At 50.0% G+C, this 23,185-nt stretch overlaps 1 protein-coding gene across 4 annotated transcripts in view; it reads right to left on the bottom strand.

The window, feature by feature from the left end:
* GNAS (GNAS complex locus) overlaps positions 1-23,185 on the bottom strand; it is a 186,980-nt gene that overhangs the window by 98,432 nt on the left and 65,363 nt on the right. The gene's annotated exons all lie outside the window — the stretch shown is intronic.

Raw genomic sequence — 23,185 nt, 5'->3', positions numbered from 1 at the left:
ACATAATAAAAATAATGCTTTATTGGAAATGCAGTAAAGGACACGTCTTTGTTTGTATTTCTGTTTCTAGGTTAGTCTGAGGCAGGGGGTACTTAAATCCAGTCCTGGAGCCTCTCCCCTCCAAACAGGTCAGGTTTTCAGGATATCCTAGCACTGGGACGGAGCCTCTGGTTTAGCCACCTGCGCTGAAGCAGGGACCGATTGAGCCACCTGTGCTGAAGCAGGGATATCCTGAAAACCTGACCTGTTGGGTGGCGGGAGGAGGGGGGGGGGGGGGGTCGAGGTGTTGAGCAAAATAGACTATTACACAGAGACAGGAATGGGATTCTGGTGGGCATTACTGGGTGAGGGTGGAATCTAGGCGTCTCCCAATATGCCACTTAGATGGTAAGCTCTGCGGGGCAGGGATTTCCTTTCCTATTATCCGATCTTGCTTGTTGCCCTTATTGTACAATAGTTCCCTGTACTGTATTGTCTCTCTTGTAACGCACAGAGTACACTGTTACCGCTTCTATTTGTTTCTGTAGATAACAGTAAAAGTGGGACATTGCTGAAGCGAAACTATTGCAAGTTGTGGATCAATGAGACAAATTCCTATTGATTACACTGGGATATTTTTACATGCGCAGAATGTAACGGCAGATAAGAAACACGTAGTGCCCCTTCTATGCCCAATTCCGACCCGCTTCTATGCATCTCCTGCATTTGGGTTCACTTGTGACCCACTATCTTTGCTTTGATACCCAGACCCCCTTTCCCCAATTTTATTCCTCCAATATTATCATTTCTAGCTTGCCAGCTTATTACACAACATGTCTGAGACGTGAAATAATAAGCATGTAACACGCAGAATGGGTCATGCAAACCAATCAGTTACTGTACCTCCTATTATAGGACGTGTTAGCCTTTGTATTACAGAAAATGTAACAATCCCAAACGAGATCTCTGGTGTATAATATAAGAAAATAAAAAGGCTTGTTAAAAAAAAGTGACAATATATCATGCAAAAAATAACTAGGGGGATTTAAAATGTCCAATCGGTTATAGTACTCGTGTTTTTATTCTATTTATTTATGTAATCTGCTATGTGCATAGTTATGTATAGACACAAATTTAACGTAAAAATATTAAAATGACCGAACACACAAAAATTGTAATGATCACCCTCAGTGCTAGAGATATTAATTGTGTTATCACAAGTACAGTAGTGTTACAAAAGTCACTCAACATTTCCCGTCAACAGGAATAGTTTTAGCAACGCATAACACAATGTGTTTAATGGTATAGAATGGTGGTTCCAGCCTTTGTTACACCGTGCCCCCCCCTGCTAGAAAATATTTGTTCCGCGGACCACTAATTAATACATCTTATTATTATGTGCCTACTGCTTCTTAATGCCCATTCATCACTAGCCAGACACTGTGAAGGGTTAACATAATACCAGGATGGCCAACGACCTTTATAGCATTGGCAGCTGGTATACAAACCCTCTCCAAATGTTCCTGCATATTTAGCCAACAGATAAATTGGACCCTAGGGGACCTTACATTCAAGCTGCCAGGTACGAGACACCCAGGGAACTCTACTAACGAAATGACTGTTAAATAGAAACCCCAAGTGATATTCTATAATAGCCAGGTGCGGAAGTGAAACTCGGCGAGATGAAATACTTTTACAGACAAGCGAATTCCTTTATTTGTTGTTGACGGTTCGCGTCCCATTGATGTCCGGTTTTCAACAAAGGTTTGGGGGGTAAAAAGACAAAAAAAGCCAATGGACCCTTATTTTTGACATTTCTTCTTGGGATACGTACTCCTTAAATCATCTGCAAAAACCCTTATCTAGGGCGAAAATATTGGCCATTTTTTTGTTGACTATAAAAAAATAAATAAAATAAAAAATACAAGCAGATATCTCTGGAGAGACGCAATACACAAAAGCTGTATCCAAAAGCTGTGATTCTTTGTACACTTCCTATCCTCCAATACCTGGGAAGTCTCTCCTCCTGCATCTCACTATGCCCTCCCTATTGCTTTTTCTGCTTACTGTTTCCTCACTCCTTTGTGAACGTCTCTGTTCTCTCCAACTTCCCCACTGCACCATTATTTATACACCTCTCTCCCAACAACTTCTTTACCCCTCAATGAAAAACACCCCCACAAATCCTCTCTTCACACCCTCTATCTACTCCTTCCTGCTGCTGGGGATCTCCCCTAAGCCTAAACCCAGACATACACACCTGATTTCACCCATGCCTCTCTGCCATCTCTCCCCCTGTAAATGGTGTTAACCTTCTGATTTAATACTGACTAACCTTAGAACTTGCCCCACAAATAAAGCATCCCAACAGCCTGCACTCATGGTTACTGCCCCACACCCACAGTCACCCCTACCACCCATTGTGGCCAAGCACTGCCATCTACTGCACTTATTCCCTCACCTGCTGTCTCTGTAAGTTCCCCATCAAACCTCTTAGATTGTAAGCTCCTCGGGGCAGGGATTTCCTTTCCTATTATCTGATTTTGCTGCGCTTAGTGTATTATTATAATTCCCCGTACTGTATTCTTTGTGCAGCGCTGAGTACACTTTTGGCTCTATATAAATAAAGACATACAATACAATAGACTGTATGAACAGATAGGTAAGAACCATTGGCCAGAGCATAAAAAGGGTTAGTGTATTGTATTGTATGTCTTTATTTATATAGCGCCAAAATTGTACTCAGCACTTCACAAAGAATACAGTACAGGGAATTATAATAATACAATAAGTGCAGCAAAAATCAGACAATGGGAAAGGAAATCCCTGCCCCGAAGAGCTTACAATCTAAGAGGTGTGAGGGAATAAGTGCTGTAGATGGGTGTGCTTGGCCACAATGGGTGGTATAAGTGGCTGTGGGACAATAGCCATGAGTGCTGGCTATTGGGATGCTTGATTTGTGGGGCAAGTTTTAAGGTTAGTCAGTGTTAAATGAAAAGGTTAACACCATTTAAAGGGGAAGAGATGGCAGGGAGGCGTGGGTGAGAGGAGGTGGCAGGGAGGCGTGGGTGAGAGGAGGTGGCAGGGAGGCGTGGGTGAGAGGAGGTGGCAGGGAGGCGTGGGTGAGATCAGGTGTGTATGTCTGGCTTCAGGCTTAGGGGAGATCCCCAGTGTAAAAGGACATTACCCCCTGCATTAGGATAGACACCTTCTTTCCTCACCCTTAAGTCCAATAAAAAAACATCTTAACGAGACATATTAATAGCCTGCACTCCTCACCCACAGCAACACATACCTGCTACTTGGGACCAATTGTATGTAGCCATGCCTGGTGTGGCTACTGGTCTGCCCTCACTGGCATGCAAGTCCTGGAAGGAGCAGGCAGTGCCAGTACCAATTATGGGTTTTCCCCACACAGACAGGTTTCCTTGAGTGACAGGGGAGGAAAGCTGTCTGTGTTCTGTCCAATCCTGGGTTCAGACCCAGTACCTTCCCCCTACTATACTTAAGGGACAAATTCTTTAGTTGGTTCTACCGTGAGAGAGACAAGGTATCACACAGGCCTGCTGAGCACTGGCAGGGCCTGGCCCCCTTCCCTAAGGGGGAGAGTGAGTGATCACCTTTTCCCCTGGTCCTGCTAGAGGGCTAGGGAAGAGCAGGGACTGCTGCGGGGGCCCTTGACCCGTAGTGAAGGTCCAGGGACCATCCTAAGTCGGGAGACCAGAACAGTGACTGTATTGGGCAGGGACTGCCCTGATACTGTGAGTGTCCAGAAGAATAAAGCTGGTTCCAGTTGAATATATCTCCGGCTTGGTGTGTGATCTTACTGGGGGGGAGAGGTAACCGTTTCTACCAAGAGGAGATTGCCTCCATACATCTGGAGCCTACAGCAGATGGAGGCGCTGGGTACCACGGAGTAAATGTCGGGTATATACCCCAGAAGCCTGTCCTGCAGTCCCCACAACCATCGGTGGGCAACCCAGCATTCTGTGAGCCAACAGGTAGCATGCACCATACACCTGGTAACAGGGGGACCTCCCATCGGGTGGGGGTAACACCGTTACATGTATATTGTCCAAAGCAGGAGATGGCGGTTCCCCATTCAATCCGCCACAGGGTATATACGAAAAGCCCCTTTGTCTGTTTCCCCAAATATTCTGACATTCAATGTAGTCGGAAGCAGCAGTTCAAACCATTTTCACCCGAAAACGCCCATTGAACGCCTGTTTCGGACTATATTGAATTTCCTTCTTTAGATTGTAAGCTCTCCGGGGGAATTCTCCTTCCTATCACGGGCTTTTGTCTTTGATGCATTTATTGCATTGCAACAACCATGCAGTGTATATTTTGTGAAGCGCGGTGTACACGGTTCACCCTAATACATCGCGAGAGAACAGAAGGCAATCGCAGGACTTATACAGGATATCGATTTATTGAACAATCAACGTTTCAGTTCTAACAATATCCTATGAAGAACTTTCTTGTTGGAACCGAAACTTTGATTATTCAATATTGTCCTGGAACAGGATGGCCTAATTCCTGTGCCCCTTTGCAGCTCACAGGATGTGTCTCTCTAGTTCAGCTCCCTGTAATTTCCCTGTCCCCGCAGCTAGCTGCATGTGTAAGTAAGGCAACATTATTGATACATATGTTGTTTACACAGCCCTAGTCAGTGTTGGTTGCCTTAGCAACCTCCTATTCTCCTAAGCTGAGAGTGGGCTGTTCCAACCCCCCTTGTCTCTGTTCACAGTTGGTCTGTTCCTGAGACTATTCCTGTTTCCCAGATTCCCTTACACTTCCTTCCTACCCTCGCTGGCTGAGCAAGTACATCTCACGCTATTCACCTCCTGGCAAGGATCACCGTTTTTTACCTTTCCCCAATATCAAGCACTCTCACTATAGAGAAGCTCTCTCTCTCACTACACCATCATCTACAAGTGCCTTTGTGTGTCTATGCTTTCAACAATAAAGTGAAGAAAAGACAAAGAACTTGTTGTGTTTGTAAAAGGAACGAGTTAAGCTAGCTGGCCATACTTATACGCAGCGTATACCCTGTGGCTCCAGAATAAATATATCGACATCATTCACTTGAAAAGGTGTGTGTGTGTGTGTGTGTGTGTGTGTGTGTGTGTGTGTGTGTGTGTGTGTGTGTGTGTGTGTGTGTGTGTGTGTGTGTGTGTGTGTGTGTGTGTGTGTGTGTGTGTGTGTGTGTGTGCGCGCGCACTTCAAAGCTTCAGAGGGTAACCTTTAAGAATAAATATCAGAGGTCACTATAATTTTTTGGAAAGATGACTAAATCCTACATGACAAATAAACTTGTTTTTCACCATACCTGCAACGCCAAAATGCAAGTGAACGGAGGTATTAGCAAAGGAGCGTTGTCCGCAGCACACGAGGACGACCCAGCCCAAATAGGCCGTCCCAATTCCACAATCTCCGTGATGCCGAAATTTCTTATCATTATACAAAAAACAGGTTAAAATAGCAGCGTAACGACAATATGCCAAGGTATGATGATCCTCATCCCAAGCAAAGTATTTTGTCTCTCGTTTCGGGTTGTTTTCAAATCCGGCAAACTGTTTAGACTGCTCCACGCGTTTATCAGCGCTGGATACAGAAGCAGTGCCAAGCTAAAGGAGAATTATTTATATCGCTTGGCTAGTGCAGAAACCCGCAGCCTTGAAGCATGGAATGAACAGCGTCTATGCACATCTCGCTAAGGCCCAATCCCCCCCCCCCCCCCCCGGCAGGGTTCTGCCATCAAGGGGGTCATTCTGTACTGTCCGAAGCAGGCCATCTTCCGGGAGAATATCCCCACTTACCTTAATGGGGACGTTCGTCTGAAAACCGCCACTTCGGACTATACAGAATGAGCCTCTAATGGAGCAATGGATTGTTTTAGAACAAAATAGGACTGCGTTCTTAAAACCCTCATATTTTTTTTTGCAATATTATCGTTTATTTGAGAAGCGCCAGCCACCATGTTCCGCGGCCCGGTACAGAGTTATGTATATTACATCGACAGAATGACATGCAAATACAAGGACAAACATGCACAAAGAGATACAGAGAGGTAATGAGCGCCCTGATCCGAGGAGCTTACACTCTAGAGAGAACGTGGGACAATGTTGAAACAAAAATTTAAAGATGGCTGCCTGTTGTGGGACGGAATATACATCAGGACGGAGTAGCCATCCATGATCCCGTGCGCACAGCTGACCCCAGTAGGGTTTTAGGGTGGCCTTTAGCGGGGTCAGTGTCTAATAAATACAGAGAGACCCCAATACAAACAGGCATACCCTTGTAGGGGGTCCATGTGGAAGTGGATAAGAAGCTAAAAGTGTCACGCCGAGTGCTCGGTTGCATGTAATTTCCCAGAATCCTTTGCTGCTGTGGAATCACGGTATGCTGGGCCATTATGGGGCTGTGGACCTGTCTCCGACATGTGAACTTGTTCCTAAGTGTTCTTTGTCGTTTGAATAGAAATACAAATGTAGGATGTAGAGGCGAAAACACATTTTCCATTTTATAATGATTTAGGGTTAAAAAAAAAATTGAAATAATTAAAAAAAAATGGCTACTTTGATTAGTGCTGCTACCCACAGGAAGTCTTCCCTACTCAGACTGAAAAACTTGCACACAACTATGAGAAATTGTTATACAATATTTTCTGCCGTCACGAAGAACTTGAAACCAGGCAGGGAGAGAGCGCTGCTGCGATTCCAAAGATGCAGAGGTCTGAAAGTCTGAAAACTTCGGAGAAGGAGCAGCACAGTGACGAATGACACGGACTCTGTAAACCAGGTTCAATTCCGGGTGTCGGCTCTTTGTGATCTTGGGCGAGTCACTTTATCACCCTGTGCCTCAGGCACCAACATCATAGATAGTAAGCTCTACGGGGCAGGGGCTGTGTCTGTAACATTCCTATGTGCTGCGTACCGCGCATTGTGACGCGCGTTGTGTCCCACGGGGAGAAAAGCGCTACACAGTATATGTAATAAAGTTATTAAAGTTCAAAAAAATAAATCATTTGAGATCATCTTTGAAATAGGGGAATCGTGCCACATTTAACAGCGCGGTATATGGGCTGATAAAGAAAATATTTTTGGACCAGAGACAAAACGTGGTCTACGAATATTAATGTTCCTGTTTTTGTAGGCGCGGTGGCTGCTGTCCGTGGCCTTGTGCAAGATTTCTGTTATCTCTTTGGGGCTCAGGCACTGCAAGTCAGGACTGTGGGCAATTCTACATACTGTACCTCCCGCTAAAACCATCACCCTTTCTCCGTACCTCCCCCTAATACCATCACCCTTTCTCCGTACCTCCCCCTAATACCACCACCCTTTCTCCGTACCTCCCCCTAATACCACCACCCTTTCTCCGTACCTCCCCCTAATACCACCACCCTTTCTCCGTACCTCCCCCTAATACCACCACCCTTTATCTGTACCTCCCCCTAATACCACCGCCCTTTATCTGTACCTCCCCCTAATACCACCACCCTTTCTCCGTACCTCCCGCTAAAACCACCACCCTTTCTCCGTACCTCCACCTAATACCATCACCCTTTCCCCGTACCTCCCCCTAATACCATCACCCTTTCTCCGTACCTCCCCCTAATACCACCACTCATTCTCCGTACCTCCCCGTAATACCATCACCCTTTCCCCGTACCTCCCCCTAATACCACCACCCTTTCTCCGTACCTCCCGCTAAAACCACCACCCTTTCCCCGTACCTCCCGCTAATACCGCCACCCTTTCTCCGTACCTCCCCCTAATACCACCGCCCTTTCTCCGTACCTCCCCCTAATACCACCGCCCTTTCTCCGTACCTCCTCCTAATACCACCACCCTTTCTCTGTACCTCCCCCTAATACCACCACCCTTTCTCCGTACCTCCCGCTAAAACCACAACCCTTTCTCCGTACCTCCACCTAATACCATCACCCTTTCCCCGTACCTCCCCCTAATACCATCACCCTTTCTCCGTACCTCCCCCTAATACCACCACTCATTCTTCGTACCTCCCCGTAATACCATCACCCTTTCCCCGTACCTCCCCCTAATACCACCACCCTTTTCCGTACCTCCTCCTAATACCACCACCCTTTCTCTGTACATCCCCCTAATACCACCACCCTTTCTCCGTACCTCCCGCTAAAACCACCACCCTTTCTCCGTACCTCCACCTAATACCATCACCCTTTCCACGTACCTCCCCCTAATACCATCACCCTTTCTCCGTACCTCCCCCTAATACCACCACTCATTCTCCGTACCTCCCCGTAATACCATCACCCTTTCCCCGTACCTCCCCCTAATACCACCACCCTTTCTCCGTACCTCCCGCTAAAACCACCACCCTTTCTCCGTACCTCCACCTAATACCACCACCCTTTCCCCGTACCTCCCCCTAATACCACCACCCTTTCTCCGTACCTCCCCCTAATACCACCACCCTTTCTCCGTACCTCCACCTAATACCACCACCCTTACCCCGTACCTCCCCCTAATACCATCACCCTTTCTCCGTACCTCCCCCTAATACCACCACTCATTCTCCGTACCTCCCCGTAATACCACCACCCTTTCCCCGTACCTCCCCCTAATACCATCACCCTTTCCCCGTCCGTCCCCCCAATACCACCACCCTTTCACCGTACCTCCCCTAATACCACCACCCTTTCTCTGTACCTCCCTCTAAAACCACCACCCTTTTTCCGTACCTCCCCCTAATACCACCACACTTTCTCCGTACCTCCCGCTAATACCACCACCCTTTCTCCGTACCTCCCCCTAATACCACCACCCTTTCTCCGTACCTCCCCCTAATACCACCACCCTTTCCCCGTACCTCCCCCTAATACCACCACCCTTTCTCCGTAACTCCCCCTAATACCACCACCCTTTCTCCGCATCTCCCCCTAATACCACCACCCATTCTCCGTACCTCCCCCTAATACCACCACTCTTTATCCGTACCTCCCCCTAATACCACCACCCTTTCTCCGTACCTCCCGCTAATACCACCACCCTTTCTCCGTACCTCCCCCTAATACCACCACCCTTTCTCCGTACCTCCCGCTAATACCACCACCCTTTATCCGCACCTCCCCCTAATACCACCACCCTTTCTCCGCACCTCCCCCTAATACCACCACCCTTTCGCCATACCTCCCCCTAATACCACCACCCTTTCTCCATACCTCCCCCTAATACCACTGCCCTTTCCCCGTACCTCCCCCTAATACCACCACCCTTTCCCCGTACCTCCCCCTAATACCACCACCCTTTCCCCGTACCTCCCCCTAATACCACCACCCTTTCCCCGTACCTCCCCCTAATACCACCACCCTTTCACCGTACCTCCCCCTAATACCACCACCCTTTCCCCGTACCTCCCCCTAATACCACCGCCCTTTCTCCGCACCTCCCCCTAATACCACCACCCTTTCTCCGTCTCTCCTCCTAATACCACCACCTTTCTCCGTACCTCCCCCTAATACCACCACCCTTTCCCCGTACCTCCCCCTAATACCACCACCCTTTCTCCGTCCCTCCTCCTAATTCCACCACCCTTTCTCCGTACCTCCCCCTAATACCACCACCCTTTCTCCGTCCCTCCTGCTAATACCACCACCTTTCTCCGTACCTCCCCCTAATACCACCACCCTTTCCCCGTACCTCCCCCTAATACCACCACCCTTTCTCCGTCCCTCCTCCTAATTCCACCACCCTTTCTCCGTACCTCCCCCTAATACCACCACCCTTTCCCCGTACCTCCCCCTAATACCACCGCCCTTTCTCCGCACCTCCCCCTAATACCACCACCCTTTCTCCGTCCCTCCTCCTAATACCACCACCTTTCTCCGTACCTCCCCCTAATACCACCACCCTTTCCCCATACCTCCCCCTAATACCACCACCCTTTCTCCGTCCCTCCTCCTAATTCCACCACCCTTTCTCCGTACCTCCCCCTAATACCACCGCCCTTTCTCCGTCCCTCCTCCTAATACCACCACCTTTCTCCGTACCTCCCCCTAATACCACCACCCTTTCCCCGTACCTCCCCCTAATACCACCACCCTTTCTCCGTCCCTCCTCCTAATTCCACCACCCTTTCGCCATACCTCCCCCTAATACCACCACCCTTTATCTGTACCTTCCCCTAATACCACCACCATTTCTCCGTACCTCCCCCTAATACCACCACCCTTTCTCCGTACCTCCTCCTAATACCACAACCCTTTCTCCGTACCTCCCCCTAATACCACCACCCTTTCCCCGTACCTCCCCCTAATACCACCACCCTTTCTCCATACCTCCCCATAATACCACCACCCTTTCTCCGTACCTCCCCCTAATACCACCACCCTTTCTCCGTCCCTCCTCCTAATACCACCACCCTTTCCCCGTACCTCCCCCTAATACCACCACCCTTTCCCCGTACCTCCCCCTAATACCACCACCCTTTCCCCGTACCTCCCCCTAATACCACCACCCTTTCCCCGTACCTCCCCCTAATACCACCACCCTTTCTCCGCACCTCCCCCTAATACCACCACCCTTTCTCCGTACCTCCCCCTAATACCACCACCCTTTCTCCGTCCCTCCTCCTAATACCACCACCCTTTCCCCGTACCTCCCCCTAATACCACCACCCTTTCTCCGTACCTCCCCCTAATATCACCACCCTTTCTCCGTCCCTCCTCCTAATTCCACCACCCTTTCGCCGTACCTCCCCCTAATACCACCACCCTTTATCTGTACCTCCCCCTAATACCACCACCCTTTCTCTGTACCTCCCCTAATACCACCACCATTTCTCCGTACCTCCCCCTAATACCACCACCCTTTCTCCATACCTCCCCCTAATACCACCACCCTTTCTCCGCACCTCCCCTAATACCACCACCCTTTCCCCGCACCTCCCCCTAATACCACCAGCCTTTCTCCGTACCTCCCCCTAATACCACCACCCTTTCTCCGTACCTCCCCCTAATACCACCACCCTTTCTCCGTCCCTCCCGCTAATACCACCACCCTTTCCCCGTACCTCCCCCTAATACCACCACCCTTTCTCCGTCCCTCCCGCTAATACCAGCACCCTTTCCCCGTACCTCCCGCTAATACCACCACCCTTTCCCCGTACCTCCCCCTAATACCACCACCCTTTCTCCGTACCTCCCCCAAATACCACCGCCCTTTCTCCGTACCTCCCCATAATACCACCACCCTTTCTCCGTACCTCCCCCTAATACCACCACCCTTTCCCTGTACCTCCCCCTAATACCACCACCCTTTCTCCGTACCTCCCCCTAATACCACCACCCTTTCTCCGTACCTCCCTCGAATACCACCACCCTTTCTCCGTACCTCCCCCTAATACCACCACCCTTTCTCCGTACCTCCCCCTAATACCACAACCCTTTCTCCGTACCTGCCCCTAATACCACCACCCTTTCTCTGTACCTACCTCTAATAACACCACCCTTTCTCCGTACCTCCAACTAATACCACCACCCTTTCTCCGCACCTCCCCCTAATACCGCCACCCTTTCCCCGTACCTCCCCCTAATACCACCGCCCTTTCTCCGTACCTCCCCCTAATACCACCACCCTTTCTCCGTCCCTCCTCCTAATACCACCACCCTTTATCTGTACCTCCCGATAAAACCAACACCCTTTCTCCGCACCTCCCCCTAATACCACCACCCTTTCCCCGTACCTCCCCCCAATACCACCACCCTTTCTCCGTACCCCCCCCTATACCACCACCCTTTCCCCGTACCTCCCCCTAATACCACCAAACTTTCCCCGTACCTCCCGCTAAAACCACCACCCTTTCTCCGTACCTCCCCCCAATACCACCACCCTTTCTCCGTACCCCCCCCAATACCACCACCCTTTCCCCGTACCTCCCCCTAATACCACCACCCTTTCCCCATACCTCCCCCTAATACCACCACCCTTTCCCCGTACCTCCCCCTAATACCACAACCCTTTCTCCGTACCCCCCCCGCAATACCACCACCCTTTCCCCGTACCTCCCCCTAATACCACCACCCTTTCCCCGTACCTCCCCCTAATACCACCACCCTTTCCCCGTACCTCCCCCTAATACCACCACCCTTTCCCCATACCTCCCCCTAATACCACAATCCTTTCTCCGTACCCCCCCCAATACCACCACCCTTTCTCCGTACCCATTCCCCAATACCACCACCCTTTCCCCGTACCTCCCCCTAATACCACCACCCTTTCCCCATACCTCCCCCTAAAACCACCACCCTTTCTCCGTACCTCCCCCCAATACCACCACCCTTTCCCCGTACCTCCCCCTAATACCACCACCCTTTCCCCGTACCTCCCCCTAAAACCGCCACCCTTTCTCCATACCTCCCCATAATACCACCACCCTTTCCCCGTACCTCCCCATAATACCACCACCCTTTCTCCGTACCTCCCACTAATACCACCACCCTTTCGCTGTACCTCCCCCTAATACCACCACCCTTTCTCCGTACCTCCCCCTAATACCACCACCCTTTCTCCGCACCTCCCCCTAATACCACCACCCTTTCTCCGTACCTCCCCCTAATACCACCACCCTTTCTCCATACCTCCCCATAATACCACCACCCTTTCTCCGTACCTCCCCCTAATACCACCACCCTTTCTCCGTACCTCCCCCTAAAACCACCACCCTTTCTCCATACCTCCCCATAATACCACCACCCTTTCCCCGTACCTCCCCATAATACCACCACCCTTTCTCCGTACCTCCCACTAATACCACCACCCTTTCGCTGTACCTCCCCCTAATACCACCACCCTTTCTCTGTACCTCCCCCTAATACCACCACCCTTTCTCCGCACCTCCCCCTAATACCACCACCCTTTCTCCGTCCCTCCCCCTAATACCACCACCCTTTCTCCGTACCTCCCCCTAATACCACCACCCTTTCTCCGCACCTCCCCCTAATACCACCACCCTTTCTCCGTACCTCCCCCTAATACCACCACCCTTTCTCCGTACCTCCCCCTAATACCACCACCCTTTCTCCGTACCTCCCCCTAATACCACCACCCTTTCTCCGTACCTCCCCCTAATACCACCGCCCTTTCTCCGTACCTCCCCCTAATACCACCACCCTTTATCTGTACCTCCCCCTAATACCACCACCCTTTATCTGTACCTCCCCCTAATACCACCACCCTTTCTCCGTACCTCCCCATAATACCACCACCCTTTCTCCGTACCTCCCCCTAATACCACCACCCTTTCTCCGTACCTCCTCCTAATACCACCACCCTTTCTCCGTACCTCCCCCTAATACCACCACCCTTTCTCCGTACCTCCTCCTAATACCACCACCCTTTATCTGTACCTCCCGATAAAACCAACACCCTTTCTCCGCACCTCCCCCTAATACCACCACCCTTTCTCCGTACCTCCTCCTAATACCACCACCCTTTCTCCGTACCTCCTCCTAATACCACCACCCTTTCTCCGTACCTCCTCCTAATACCACCACCCTTTCTCCGTATCAGGCTTCCATTTTCCAAGCAGATTTTGTAATTTTAAATTAACCGACAGTATATAAAAGAAAAAAAGTGAGTGAATTTCGACCAAATTAAGTGCATATCTCACCGCTCGCCCGGATTCCATCAAACCAGCGGGCGTATTGTATATTCGCCAAAGTGGTCAATATGGCTGTTTTTGGCTAAAAAAAATTATCACTCAATTCCGTTGCGCTTCTGGTCAAATTTGGAGCAATGTGAACTTTTTGCACAGAAATAAAACGCGCAGGAAACGATTGGCGAAGACGATTTGTATGTCCTGAGTCGTAGCTGGAGGCCAGGCTGTTATTAAGACGAAGCATTGAGGTCTCCGGGTTGGTGAAGCCATTACAGGAAAGTGACGTTTATTACCTGTGTGGGCAAATACTCAGCAAGCCGAAAAAATAGAGCACGCGCATATGTGTATATTATTGTCCATGGCGGCATGTTTTTGTTTAGAATTGGTGTGTACTGTGAGTTTATCAGTGTCTGTATGTGTGTATTGTGACTGTGTGTTACTATGTGTGTACTGTGCTTGTACAGACTAAAACCCCTCTCCGACATGCTGTAAAGTCCTCTCCCCGTGTTACCACGAAACCTCCCCCAGCACTCCGCATAGCAGCCTCAATCAGCAGCAGAAATGTATGTTCTACATCAGGGGTGGGGCAACTTCAGCCCTCAAGAGCCACCAACAGGCCAGGTTTTCAGGTTATCCCTGCTTCAGCACAGGTGGTGCCGTCGAAGACTTAGCCACTGATTGAGCCACCTGTGCTGAAGCAGGGATATCCTGAAAACCTGACCTGTTGGTAGCTCGAGATCTGGAGTTGAGAACCCCCTGATTTAGGAAGAACGAGTTTGTTTGCATGGCAGGCCCCTATAGCAGGCCCCTATAGAAGGGAAAGGGTTAGGTCCCGCTTGCTGCAGAATGCTCCGGTTGTTCTTGCGACACACAGCAGCCCACGCCTTGATTCCCCGTGGCACAGGTTTTGACAAGACCTGGCTGCCCAACGTTATAAAAATGTACAGACCGGTTTGAGCGCTATATTTATAAACCGCGGCCTGGCCAGGCATTGTGTGTGCTCCGCTTCCGAAAAGGGCGCCCCCACCTACTAATAAAAACGCAGCTATTACAAAGCAAGAGTCACGCCGGCAGCTATATTTAGAATATGCATGGTAAGTCGTTTCAATTAAATACCAAAACACGCCTATATTAAAAGGACTATGCATACCAAACCGCTGCTGCTGTTTTATATATATATATATATATATATATATATATATATATATATATATATATATATATATAGCAAATGGAAATATTATTGTATGCTCATTTGCATGTCTTAGACAGGTCTGCAACCCCGCCTTTCACCATTATCACCCAACACACAGCACTTCCACTGCAGCAAGGGATTCTGGGGAATGACATGCAAATGCCACCTTTTGCTTCAAAACCATTAACATGGTTCCCTATAGGCTTAAGCTTGCTGCATGGTCACAGCTTAACTAAGTGCACAGCTGTCCTGGGACAGGGAGAGTTTGCAACGGGAGGGGGCGTGGCGGGGGGTTGCAGGGGCGTGGCCATGACCCCTCATGCGGCTGGTTCGCCCTCATTGGCTGAACCGCCAAACTCTGAGCTTAAATTCTCCTGTCTCAGTGAAAACCTGTCGCACACTGCTGGGGAAAGGTGCGTGACAGGGTAGTAACTGGGACCGGACTGACTGGGGGGGCGGAGCTTGAACGTACAGCGCACGCGTAGAAGGTATTGAGACAACGGCCTTAGTTTCTCCCAGAAACCCTGGTTGTATAGTTAGTCCCACTATATTCTGTGTGCACAGACTAGCTCACTTCCTTTTGGATCCAGCAGTCTGTGAGTACACACCTCTTACTGCCTCTCCCATATAGGGCATTATTAATTCACCTCTCCCCACATATGCCTCTCACCCACAGTTCCCCTCAACTGTGGTTATTGTTTGTTTTACAATAAAGAACAGAAAGAAAGAAGGACTCAGTGTGCATCTAAAGGGAGTGAGCTAACCTGCCTGACCCTACCCCTTAGTTACAAGGGGCTGGAGGGCCAGAACATATACATACACACATACATGGAATGCAGGAAACTCCAGGGGTGTGTGTCCTTGCATGCGTCTATACTGAGTAACGTGTATGACGCAGTGACGTGACCTCAACGCGTTCCGCACGTCACCGTGCTTCATCAGGGTCTGACATCAGTGAGGAACTCCCACCTATTTATATCCACCGCTGCCAGTGGCTGACATGCTTATCTCACAACTATAAATCAATCAACTATATCAAATGTTTGTATATATATATATATATATATATATATATATATATATATATATATATATATATACAAATGTAAATACAACTGTATGCTTATCTGCATGTCTTAGGCAGGTCATATATAAATATGGAATAAATATATATATATATATACACACACATGCACACATACATAGTGAAAACGCACCAAAACGCACAGAGCGAGTAAACACAAAATAAATAGGAGCCGGTGAAATAAATGAAGTGATGGATAAATAAATAAAAGAATGTCCGTGTACATTAGTAAAAATAAATAAATCCATTATTAGTAAAGATACAAGATATACCAATGCAACTTACATAGCTTAGTTCAGGGGTGCGCAAACTTTTTTCCCTGCGCCCCCCTGCCGGCGGTCCCCTCATCTCCGCGCCACCCCTCACCCTTGCTCCGGCGTTGGCTCCGGCCTCATGACGTCACGTTGCCATGGCGACGCGTGTGAGAAGCCGCCGGAGCCAAGGTAAGTTAGGTTTACAGAGGCCCTGCAGCTTAATTTAAGTGCCTCCGGGATGCGCGCGGGGCCTCTGTAAACCCCCAGCCTCGCGCCCCCCCTGGGGGTCGCACCCCCCCCAGTTTGCGCACCGCTGCGTTAGTTTGTTATGGCGGGTAAAAAAGTGACAAAAAGCCACCAAATGCAGTGTCCTGGGACAGGACTGCGTGTTCCCTGCCGCAGGCTGCCAGCTCCTCAGCCTCGCTGCTGCAACAATGTTGCAACCCCTTGTGGGTTTCTTGGCTTCAGCCAGTTGCCTTGGCAACCCCCCCTGCTTTTTTCACCAGGATGTGGTAATGTCCCAGTTAATTTCCCATCAGCCCAGCCCAGACCAGCATGCTGCCTCTTAGTACCAGCAGCCATCCCGAGCAGTCATCTCTCCTATCCTGGGAAAGGGACTGGTTTTTACCTTTCCCTATATCCCGCATTTATCCCACTTCCCCCATATCCCCCCTTCCCCTCCATCGCTCCCCTTCCCCTCCATCGCTCCCCTTCCTCTCCATCGCTCCCCTTCCCCTCCATCGCTCCCCTTCCCCTCCATCGCTCCCCTTCCCCTCCATCGCTCCCCTTCCCCTCCATCGCTCCCCTTCCCCTCCATCGCTCCCCTTCCCCTCCATCGCTCCCCCTCCCCTCCATCGCTCCCATTCCCCTCCTTCGCCCCCTTCCCCTCCATCGCCCCCTTCCCCTCCATCGCTCCCCTTCCCCTCCATCGCTCCCCTTCCCCTCCATCGCTCCCCTTCCCCTCCATCGCTCCCCTTCCCCTCCATCGCCTCCCTTCCCCTCCATCGCCCCCTTCCCCTCCATCGCTCCCCTTCCCCTCCATCGCTCCCCTTCCCCTCCATCGCTCCCCTTCCCCTCCATCGCTCCCCTTCCCCTCCATCGCTCCCCTTCCCCTCCATCGCTCCCCTTCCCCTCCATCGCCCCCTTCCCCTCCATCTCTCCCCTTCCCCTCTATATCTCCCCTTCCCCTCCATCGCCCCCCTTCCCCTCCATCGCTCCCCTTCCCCTCCATCGCTCCCCTTCCCCTCCATCGCTCCCCTTCCCCTCCATCGCTCCCATGCCCCAGTGTCCCCTCAGCACTTTTCCCCCTTTTTAGTTGTATGTTGCTGCCCCAAATAAACACCCCAGCCAGTAAGAAGGTTCCGCTTTCGCCTGATATATGGGATCGGGTTAACCTGCCTGTCCCTGCACATCTCTCAGCCGGTGCTCGGGCCAGAACATACAGTGCATAAAAATACCACTTGTGGTGCATTTGCAGAAACTTATAGGGATCCATGTTAAAATGGATCAAGAAGTAAAAGGTGACATTGTGCCCATTTGCATGTCATTTCCCAGAATCCCTGGCTGCAGTGGAAGCGCTGTTTGCTAAGAGATAATGGGGAAAGGCAGGGTTGCAGACCTGAGACGTGTGAATGTACACGAGGGAATTTTATATACTGTAGAAAAGTTGCCAAATACAGGGTTAGTCAAAAATGTTAAATAAATATGACCGAAAAAGATAAAGTGACAGCGGTGCCGCGTCAGTGATACAAACGTGATGGCACCTGTTTGCTTGCAGAAAAAAAAATATATATATATGTAACGGATTTTCTGGCCTAGCCTGACCCACCCAATCTCACATTGGCCCCTGTGGTCTAACCAGTCCCCATTACAGTGTAGTGTCTGGTGGTGCACCTGTTGGCAACAGGACTCCTGAGTCTCCCGCATGATGTTGTGTGGGGATTGCCAACCCAGACAGGCAGCTGAGGTAGTGTGCTTGAGTCCTACCTATATCCAGTGCAGCGCCTCCACCTCATCAGGATCCCAGCGTCCGCTTGTGGATGGTCCTGGTCAGGAACTCCTCTGTGGTGCACTCCTCTGTGTAATCACTCCACACTTACACACGAGGGTATAGTTTAACAGGATCATCTTTATTGCTTGCGGCGGGCCAACTGCCCCTCACAGTGGTTGTACTCAGCCGCTCATGTTCACCGCACTTCCCTTTGAAAGGTAGCCTCTCCTTAAATGGGGATCACCTATCTCCTCGTAGGGAGACAGTCCCTGTGCCAGGTCCCTGGTCACAGTATCATAAGCGGTATTCCTCCAAGTCTGCACTCAGACTTGTTCCTTCTACCACCAACCTACTGAACTCTACTCCTCTAACTACTCAGCAACAACTAACTTTTGAACAGTGCTGTGCCTTATGTATCCTCTGGGGGCTGGCACAACTCTGACATCACTAATCATGGATTCAGAGCACGTGACCACTCCCATCCATACATAGCTGGCATGCCCATAACTTACCAGGCCTTATTGTCAGCAGGAGAGATGACTGCAGCCATTTTACAGCATGGTTACATTCTCCCCCTGGTGAATCCCACCGTACCCGGCTGAGACCTAAATTTGAAGTACCTTTCTTCAGGAAGCACTGTAAAATGGATGACACACATAATTAGTATAACATTACAGATTCACAACATATTGCGCCAAACAAGCCCTGACCAGCAGCCACTAGCTTGCGCAACAGCCATCCTGTTCCCCCCTAGTAATAGTGGCGAGGATCAGGTTTCTTGACTTCCCGACCCCCCATATCCAGGACGGTCACGCTATAGTCGCGCGACGACCCTCTCTCAGGCCGGTATACTACCTTATGTTTATAGACACTCCTGCCTATGCTCCACACCCGCATGAGGTGCTTTATCCTCTCCTCAGCTCTAGCTCCCTTGATGGCACCCCCTTTATTGACCATATATTCCTCTATGGTCTCCCGTAGCCACCTGTCCCTATTCTCCTCAATCTCCTGCATGAGGGGTTCTGGGACGTAGGGGTATTCCAGACCATGGGAATATTTGTATTTGGCAGTAATGGCCCTTTCTGCGCGTCTGCACCTCGTCAAGTTGGCGTTCCCTGCTCTCCCTGGTAATACCCAAAACGGGCTCATCTGGATCTGACATCACTAATCATGGATTCAGAGCACGTGACCACTCCCATCCATACATAGGGCACCTCACCAGGGTGTGAGGGCAAACCTCCATAATTACTGCTGGCATGCCCATAACTTACCAGGCCTTACTGTCAGCAGGAGAGATGACTGCAACCATTTTACAGCATGGTTACATATATATATATACATATTTGAAAATATCCGCCGCTGCACTTACATGTGTCCTGCCGCCACCTTTGGAATCCCAACGTCAAATGACGGCTCACGGCGTCGCCATGGTAACAATGGCGTCATTTGCCGTGTGATGTCACGTAGGGCGTCCGCGGCATTATTTGACGCTGGGATAGAGGGCGGGAGCAAGGAGGCGGCCACTGCATGTAAGCGCCTTCCCATCTGGTCCGATAGGCCGAAGAGCGCGGCAAATGTATATGGGGGCGGAAATTTTTGCCGCCCCCAAATTTTGCCGCCCTGGGCCCTAGCCTAATGGGAAATCCACCACTGGTTCTAACTAAGCAAAGGCCTGTAACTCACCCTTAAGATAATCCTGAGCTTGTTCCAATAATAATAATAATAATAACAACTTTAATATAGCGCTTTTCTCCCAATGGGACTGAGAGCGCGTCACCATTACAGCACATAGGAATGTTACAGACACTGTCCCTGCCCCATGGAGCTTACAATCTATGTGTTTGGTGCCTGAGGCACAGGGAGATAAAGTGATTTGCCCGAGGTTACAAGAAGCTGACACTGGGAATTGTACCAGGTTCCCCTGCTTGTTTTTAGAGTCAGTGTCTTTAGTCACACCAAAAAACAAGAAAAAACTCATATATTCGGGGAACTGGAGGTTAGGGGGTCCCCAGACCAGCCCCTGCTCCCCACCACCCCCCTCCAATTTAGGTACATTAAAATAAATAGATATGCATACAGACATATTGAAGCACGAACACTACACACACGCACACCGATACACACAAGCACAGTACACACATTGTAACACACAGTCACAATACACACATACAGACACTGATAAACTCACAGTACACACCAATTCTAAACAAAAACATGCCGTCATGTACAATAATATACACATATGCACGTGCTCTATTATTTTGGCTTGCCGAGTATTTGCCCACACAGGTAATAAACGCCATGTGACAGGGTAAACTTCAGCTGGGAACCTCAGGACAATTAGTTGGATCCCAGCTGCCTAATCAAGGTGTGTTAAAACCCAGGCTGTAGACACATGGATCTTGGCTGTTGATGAGAGAGGAGTAAGAAGTAAAGAGATTCCTGAAAACAAGGTCTGAGTAGCAAAGTAGTTGTATTGTGAACTGTCTGTCCCCTGCATAGAAAAGGGGTAGCTGCCTTATATATAGACTGTCTGCTGAAGAGAAACTGTTTTGTTTGGTTTGCTGAAGAAAAAGCCATTTTCGTTTTTGCTGATGGAAAGCTATTTTTGTTTTGTGTGCTGTATATCTTTTAAGGCTAAATAAATAAGCCTTGTCAAGAAACCCACGTGTAGTTGCATGTACCCTGCAACATATGGTGTCAGAAGTGGGATGTTTTTTTTTCAAAAGGCTCCTGCAGTTAAAGGGCCACACACACACACAAGAATGGAAGAAATGTTGAAAGAGTTTCTGTGTGAGCAAACCAGACAGCAGGGACAGTTAATGCAGGAGCAGGCCCGGCTGCAAGCGGAGAGAGATGAAAGACTACAAGCAGCACAGGATGAACGGATTGCCAAGCTGCTGACCCAATTCCAAGGGTCTGCCAGTGCAGAACTAGCAAGCAGACCCCCTATACTCCTGAGGAAAATGGCTCCGAACGAGGATCCAGAGGCTTTTTTACTGACTTTTGAAAGAGTTGCCGAAGCTCAGGGCTGGGCTACAGATCGCTGGGCAACTGCTTTGGCCCCGCTCCTCATAGGAGAAGCCCAGGCCTCATATCAGGGTCTCCCAGCAGATCAGGCAATGGACAACCGACAAGTAAAAGCCGCCATACTGGATCGCTTAGGTCTGACCCCAGAGACCTACCGGCAGCAGTTCCGGAACATGAAGTACACCGCTAAGATGAGACCCTGGGTCCTCGCTCAGCGATTATTGGACTTATGTACGCGCTGGATACAACCCGAGGAGTGCACTAAGGAGGCAATTCTTGAGCAGGTGGTTTTGGAACAATTTCTACAAATAATACCCCCTTCCGCACGCTCGTGGGTAAAACGCCACACTGCTGAAACCCTAGCTTTGGCGGTCCGACTCGTGGAGAACTTCCTTGGGGCTGAGCAGCAGGCGAGTTTCCTGGACCCGACTCCACCGGCACTTGCGGACGCCCAAAGAGGGAGGTTGGATCAGTGGGGAACCTACGGCCCGTCACGGAACCGCCAAGTCCTACGGAAGGAGCAGTCGTTCCAGCAAGGACGGAGTCCAAATGCTGGTCCCCGCAGAGACCCTCATCTCCTTCCGGATGTCGGCTCGTCGCAAAGTGAGAGGAACTTCCGAGGACGTCGCACACAGGACCCACCAGATGCCTGGTCTCCAGTAACCGGTCCAGCGGAGCGCTATCCACAGCCCCCTCCAGCGAGGGAACCCTCTCCATGTTCCGCCTGTGGAGAACAAGGCCACCGGTATGTGGACTGTCCACTGATGGAGTGTTCATTCAGCAGAACCGTTGCCTCGGCTTTTACTGAGGAAAATTACAAGCCCTGGCTACTTCCAGCCCTGATTGGGGAAAAAACCGTCCAGGCCCTTGTAGATTCGGGCTCTGGGAAAACTCTGGTCCTCCAGGAACTGTTACTGCCCAACGTGTGTTCTTTTGACTCCCCATGGAGCATAGAATGTATACACGGCGATGTAAAACGCTATCCGACGGCCAAAATCCGGCTACATGTAAAAGATCAGGAGGCTTACCTCGAAGTAGGAGTCGCTCCTTGGCTCCCTGCCTCCGTTGTGCTCGGTCGGGACTGGCCTTTCTTTTCGGACCTAATGGCCATAGTCTTTCACGAGGAGCCTCCTTCTAGGGCTCAGGAGAACCCTGGCAAACTGTTCCCCTTCTCGGCAGACCTTTTTCCCAGTAGACACCAAGTTCAAAAAACTCTGAAGCAAAGACGCTTGGACAAACAGAACTGGTTGCAGAAATCTGGGTCTCAAGGTGACCATTCTAGTAGTCAGATGTCACAAGTGATGGCTGGGGATGGCCAAAGGGAGGGGGATATGGGCCCTTGAGATTTACCAGACCTGTACCTCCCTGACTTTCGCCAGAAGCAAAGGGAAGACCCAGTCCTTGCTAGACAGTATGACAAGGTGGTGAAAATTAATGAACAGATTTTAGATGCACAGGGGGTGATAGTATTCCCCCATTTTGAGCTATCAAAGGATATCCTATATAGTGTGAATAGGCAGACACAAACAGGGGAGGTCACCAGACAGATATTGGTTCCCAAGGCGTTTGTTAAATTTGTGTTCACTCTAGCCCATACTGTCCCTTGGGGTGGTCACCTGGACAGGGATAAAACATTGGACCGTATTTCATCCCAATTCTATTGGCCAGGGATGCATAGTGATATTGCTAAGCTATGTGCAGCATGTCCGGAGTGCCAGCTAACTAGTCCAAAAGGACAAAAACCAGCCCCTTTGGTTCCTCTACCCTTGGTGTCAGTTCCCTTTGAGAGGATTGGGGTAGACTTGGTAGGACCTCTAGAACCTTCTGCGAAAGGACACAGGTTTATCCTTGTAATAGTGGACTATGCAACAAGGTATCCTGAGGCGTTCCCCATGAGAACAGCAACGGCGAAGCAAGTAGCCAACAAGTTGTTGGAACTGTTCTCACGGGTTGGACTTCCCCAGGTTATGTTGACAGACCAAGGTACAAATTTCATGGCTAAACTGATG

Source organism: Ascaphus truei, chromosome 15 (genome assembly GCF_040206685.1).
Source record: "Ascaphus truei isolate aAscTru1 chromosome 15, aAscTru1.hap1, whole genome shotgun sequence".
NCBI classification, from domain to species: domain Eukaryota; kingdom Metazoa; phylum Chordata; class Amphibia; order Anura; family Ascaphidae; genus Ascaphus; species Ascaphus truei.
Note: the sequence above shows the minus strand (reverse complement) of the source record. Positions and strands in the feature narration are given on the sequence as shown.